This window comes from Coffea eugenioides, chromosome 9, assembly GCF_003713205.1.
Source record: "Coffea eugenioides isolate CCC68of chromosome 9, Ceug_1.0, whole genome shotgun sequence".
Classification (NCBI taxonomy): Eukaryota; Viridiplantae; Streptophyta; class Magnoliopsida; order Gentianales; family Rubiaceae; genus Coffea; species Coffea eugenioides.
The window spans coordinates 650578-656844 of NC_040043.1; the positions used below are offsets into that span (position 1 = coordinate 650578).

Below are 6267 nucleotides of genomic sequence, written 5' to 3' on the forward strand. Positions count from 1 at the left end.
TGCCATATCAATGTCAAATCCTGACTCTTCCTTCAATTGCTCTTTACATTTTCTTTTCCGTAGATTCTTTCCTCCTCCTTATCATTCATTCATTTTTTTTAAAGGGTCAGAATCAAGGCAACTCATCACAAAAAAAGAAGAGCAGTTTTCTCAAAATGCCTTATTATTGATACCAGATGTCTGCTGATTGTCTCATTTATTCTTTCTTCTTGGATTTACCTGCTCTCTCCTTTGAGGTGCATCTCTGTTTTTGTTTCAAGCTGTAACTTATGAAAATGGACACGAACCAGAAAAGTTAAAAGACAGATTAAAGTATTGATAGACTTTTTCCTTCTTTTTAATAAAAAGATTCATTACATTGTCTGAAAGACTTCAATGCGCCAGGATTTTAGTAGTTAAAAGTAGTAGGCTGTGAAAATTTACACCTTTTTTTTTTGTTTGGTGAATACTGCTATCGAATTGCTAGAACAGACATGCGCATGTATTTTAAAAGAAAAATGACAAATGACTGGGAACTGAATAAAAATTTTCTTTTCAAGTATAGCATTTCCCTTGAGTCAAAGGTAGCAGCTTTGCCAGTGTTGCAACTGCATTTGATCCTAAATAACTTATCTACTTGTCACTCATTTTGGACTCCAGGGATTCTTTATCAGAAGCGGTTGCTCAAAATTACAAACAAGGTTGTAGCTAGAAATATTTTTGTTCTCTGTTATGTAATCTACCTTCGTGGCATTTTAGAGCCAATAAAATCTAGCAGCTCTGACCTGCTCCTTTATGAACGACTCATAATTTAGCTGCCGTCACTTAGCCTGATTTGTTTTTGGCATTTAATAGCTTGCTAAGCTAATTCTTACACGTTTTACTATTTTCCTTTTTTCCTGATTCAGCAAATGACTGCCTATTTGTTGAGCTCATGTTTGTCATGCTGCAGGGACAACAACCTTTCCTCACCAAGAACGACCAAAGTATTTCCATGGCTGTTGTTTTTGGAAAGGACGAAGAAGCTGATAACTTAACATCATTGAGGGGAAATAAGCCTGAGAAGAATGGCTGTGTTCTAATTGTTTGTCCGACATCTGTTATTCACAACTGGGAGAATGAATTTTCAAAGTGGGCACCGTTCCGTGATTTAATAATCGACGAACTAGAAGCTCAAGAAGTGGAGATATTGATAACTAGTTTTGACACCTACGGAATTCACGGTACTATATTGTCAAAAGTTCAATGGGAGATAGACTAGTGATTGTTGATGAGGCACACAGACTAAAGAATGAGAAGTCAAAACTTTATAGAGAAGTTTTAAACCCAGAAACGATATGGTTTGACAGGAACAATCATGCAGAACAAACTAATGGAATTGTTCAATTTGTTTGAATGGGTAGTACCCGGTTGCTTAGGAACACGTGAACATTTCAGGGAGTTTTATGATGAACCTCTCAAGCATGGCCAAAGGTCAAGTGCTCCAGAAAGATTTATTAGAGTTGCTGAAGATCGAAAACAGCACTTCGTGACGCAAGTATTTGTTGAGAAGGACCAAGGAGGAAACCATCGGCATCTTATGATGGGTAAGGAAGACAATGTTGTATTCTACGCCATGAGTGAGTTGCAGAAACGGGTATACCAGAGAATGTTACAGCTACCTGATATCCAATGCCTTATTAAGGACCTTCCATGTAGCTGTGGTAGCCATCTAAAACAACTAGAGTGTTGCAAAAAGATAGTGCCCAATGGAGTCATTTGGCCATACCTTCACAGAGATAATCCAGATGGCTGTGATTCATGTCCTTTTTGCCTTGTTCTCCCTTGCCTTGTCAAGCTTCAGCAGGTAATTGATTTTCTTATTGTACCCTCAGACATTCTCCTTGTAAGGTGCTCTAAGACATTAGAGCTGTTAAAAGAAACTGATCCCTTGCGAGGGCCAACTGTAGCTTTTTGACCTTTATTTCTCCAGTAGAATGCATTTTTTCATGGTCAATAGGATGACAGGAGATGGTTGACTACCACCACTTATAATCACTTGAGTAAAGGCCATGTGGCTACCGTTTCGCTTAAGATATGAACGTACAAATTGGTTTAGGGCGGAGTGTTTATCAATTAATAACAAAAGTAGCGGTAGCTTCAGGATTGATCAAGTGAATTGAATGAAAGAAAGACCTCCCATCGTACCCATGTTTTTTTTACCCAGACTTTTGCTGCTTTAGATATATATACTAGGTGGCTAAACCCCGCGCGTGACGCGGGCTGCCCCTATTAGTAATATTAAATTTTATTTTTTTATATATATGTGTATAAATTATTATTAGTTGGTGTGGTTGTTTATTATAAATTCTATGTACTTCAATGAAAATGTTGTCGATTTTGGTGTTATTTTGTGTTGAATTTTTATTATTTTGGGTAATTATTATTTAGTTTGTGAGCTTGGTACACAGTAAATTAACCTAATATAGCTTTTTCAAAAGTGCTAACCTAATAGATAGCTATAGTTTAGAATTGCGATAACTTACTCAAAAGTACTGGCCTAATAGAGCTTTTTAATAAAACTATTTATTAACTGCTTAAGTGTTTTTAAATATTTTATTTGAAGATATAGTTTAATAAGTAATTAACGTATTGAATAATATGTACTTTTAAAAATTTTTGAAAGTGTTTATCTCTTTATTTGATTCATAATATAGGATAAAATGATTAAATTGGATGTTTTATTTTTTAAATCACAAGAGCTAGTCTAAAAGTATCAAATTTGAACTTTTATTAAAAGTGCTTTTAACATAAAAAACTCTACTTCTAATTTTAACCCCAAACGGACCTGAAGTATAGCGTATACTTGTTGAAATAGATTTTTTTTTAAAATCCTTTTTTCTGTATTGCGTATTTGGTAGAAATATTTAACCGTAAAATGTCTTTTTGTTTGGGCTTTTTTTGTAGCCGGTCATTTACATGTGGGTTAGAAACAATTATGGCCATATTTGCATTCATTTTGGTAATTGGAATTTTTTGACTATACCTTTTTTCACTTGCAACACCCAAAAAAATGCAAGATATGAAAAAAGAAGTGCACGGTTTCTCACTTGGAGAAACACAGCAAGTACAATAGCAAGCAGAGTAGCATCGACAATTACAAAGTATCATGAAATTTCCCTCAAAAGGAAAGGCAAAGGTAGAATACAGGCCAAAACAAATAAAGAGAAAATAAATCCATGTAACACTATTCATGCTTCCATAATTCTATCGTAGGCAAAGGATTTGGCTGCGTTATGACTTTGCACCACCCAAAACAATTCAAAGCAAATTAGGAGTTCCGCAATATCAACCAATACCCAGATAACCTCGTCCAATCCTAATTGTCAAAGTTTCTTATCCTCGTTTTGCTTCCACTCAACACCAGAATGATTGTCTGGCTTCCTATTATCTATAAACAAAAAGACAAAAAAAAGATGAATTCATGTAAAAAAATAATTTTTTTTTTTAAAAAATGGAGAAACCAGATTAGCGCTTCTTTAGATTTCTTTCAAATTTTACCTGCTCATCACAGAAATGCAAGTAGAGGAAATCTGAAAAAAGCTGAATCCTAGAACAACAAAAGTATAGCATAAAACTAAGCCGAAGAAATCGTGCAAAACTAGTTCAAACCAGATCAATTCACGGCCGAAATGCTGAAACGATAAGAGGGAAAAGAAAAAACTCATTACTTGACACTATGTCAGCACTTAATATCAATAAACAAAAATAGAACCAAGAAATTGACAGATTGATGGAAACATGGTTTTTTAAAAAAAAAAATCTGTGCTTACTGCTATTTTCTTGAATTTTATCATTGGAGTTGCAAAAAAGTTGGCCAGCATACTTGAAGTCTCGCAATCTTAAACGATGGTACCTTTGCTTCTTCCCCCGGAGAATTCGAAGAGAAAGTGCAAAAAATCTGCTTGGAATTGGAATCTGTGGAACGAGCAAGAGACTGAGAGAGTAGAGAAGAAAGAGTTGCCCAGTGGAAAAAATTTGTTTGTGGTCTGCCGCCGCCGCCACCACCACAAACAAAACACCCACGTTTCACAAGAATTAGCCTCTAATTCTTGTTTATGCATTTTTTTCATAACTTGACTCCATGTAGACTATATTTCCAGTTTCCCTTCTCGCGTGCCAAAAATTTGCATGCGCTGCTCAAAGTTTCCAGCGTATGCTTTACTGGCTTCTGGTAAAAAATTGCCAGGAATCTTGAATGCTGCTTGTATGCTAAAATAAACTATAGCAAGTCGTTATCTTTTCTTCTTTTCTCAATTTTTTTGTTTTTTGGGTTTCTTCTTCCTTATGGGTTCCCCAATGGAATTGTGCACTGTTTTGGTTTAACGGATGGAACTTCACTCTGTTGTTTTGGAAAAGAAAAGAGGAAGCTACACTGTGGTTGAAGTTTTAAAAAGAATATATGAAAATCCGTTAACTTTTGGTCTTTATTGGTCTTGGAATAAATTAGTTGGACTTAAATGTTGTTGATATTTTGAAATAGGACTTGCCAGTAATGTCCCTGCAATGAATTGGCTCTTTGCACCATAATGGATGAAGAATCTACACTTAGCCTTAAACACTTCTAAGAGTTGAGTTGAGACAGCTTGTCATTATCCTCTCATTCTTTTAATGTTTTCCTTCTGAGCAGAATGCTGGACATACTTGAAAAGTTCCTTATACGCAAAGGCTGTTGCTTTTCAAGGCTTGATGGATCTACTCCGACTGGAGTACGCCAGTCTCTTGTTGATGACTTCAACTCAAGTCCAAGCAAACAGTTTAGTTTTGACATTTAGAGTCAGTTTTGATACTGTGAGACTCGAGTTTCTAATTTTACATCTTAATTGCAGGTCTTCCTCGTATCAACTCGAGCTGGTGGGCTTGGACTCAATCTTGTTAGTGCAAATCGTGTTGTGATCTTTGACCCAAATTGGAATCCTGCCCAGGATTTGCAGGCACAAGACATTATGGGCAGAATCCCCATGTCATTGTTTTCCGTCTTCTTGCAGCCGGTTCTCTAGAGGAACTTGTTTACCCCAGGCAGGTTTACAAGCAACAACTAGCAAATATTGCTGGAGAAACTTTACTTTGATGGTGTGCAGGTACTGTTGCTGATTTTCTGATTCTGTGCACAGTTGTCTTCTTATATTCCACTTTTCAGGATTGCAGAGAATTTCAAGGAGAGCTGTTTGGTATCTGCAATTTGTTCCGCGACCTGTCTGATAAGCTTTTCACCAGTGAAATAATTGAATTGCATGAAAAGCAAGGAATAGAGCATGGAGATTGTGAGAGTTCAAAGCAGATGTTTACTGAATCCACAGAAGGAATTAACTAATACGTCTGTGGAAGCATCTTATCTCAGAACAGCAAACCTAAATGTGCAAGTAAAGAAACGGTCGAACCAGTGCTTGAAGACTTGGGTGAGTGTATTATTTGTCGACTTGGCTTTGAAAAGTTGAAGTACCTCTACTGATGCCATGCCCTCTTATGTTCCAGTAATATTCTTTTCCTTTAGTATTTTCGTTAGCAAAAGGTTTGTCAAAGTATCTATTAGAACGTAATAGGCTGGGACTAGTTTGTGACAGTGTTAACTTATGCTGTAATATTCTGTTCAGGTATTGTATACGCTCGCCGAAATGAAGATATTGTTAATTACGGACCCGGGATTCAAGGAGATAAAGAACTGAATACGAATTTAAAGGACACTGTGCAACATTCACTTCTTGTTGTTGCCAGGAGGAGGAGATCAGAAGCAGTAGCAGGTGGCAAAAATACTATAGAAAATGCTGCCTCATCCAAGATGAGGAAAAAGAGCCAGTATAGCCTCCTTGCTCAGTTCATGGGTATGGAGGAAGTAGAATTCAGCAAGTGGTTACTTTCAGCGAATCCAGAAGAACGGGAGAAAGTGCTCCGGGACTACAAGAGGACAAAGGATAAGATTCCAAATGGCTGATATCTCTCCTCATCAGGAAGGCAGAGTTTTTGTAATGCAAATTGTAACGCTTTGCGGATAGATTTCTCTCTGTCTCCGTCTCTCCGGTAGTCTTTTCAGGCCAAATTGACTGTGGCCATATTCTGGCCTTATCGTAACGTAGTGTAAGCGTCAATCTGTCTGTAGTTAGCAAATATGTTGTTTGTCCATAGATCTTTCCGAAAATATGGAAGTCGGTCGCTGTAATTTCTTCATTTGGGACTTAAGCCGTGAGCCGCTGTATGCATTTGTTTACTGACGTCTGGGTTAATTCTCTTGATCCGTTAATCTTCTGAAAG

The 6267-nt window shown here is 36.8% G+C and overlaps 1 pseudogene; it reads left to right on the plus strand.

The window, feature by feature from the left end:
- Positions 1-497: 497 nt before the first annotated feature.
- On the plus strand, positions 498-6041 carry LOC113783176 (annotated as a pseudogene).
- The last annotated feature ends 226 nt before the right edge of the window (positions 6042-6267 follow it).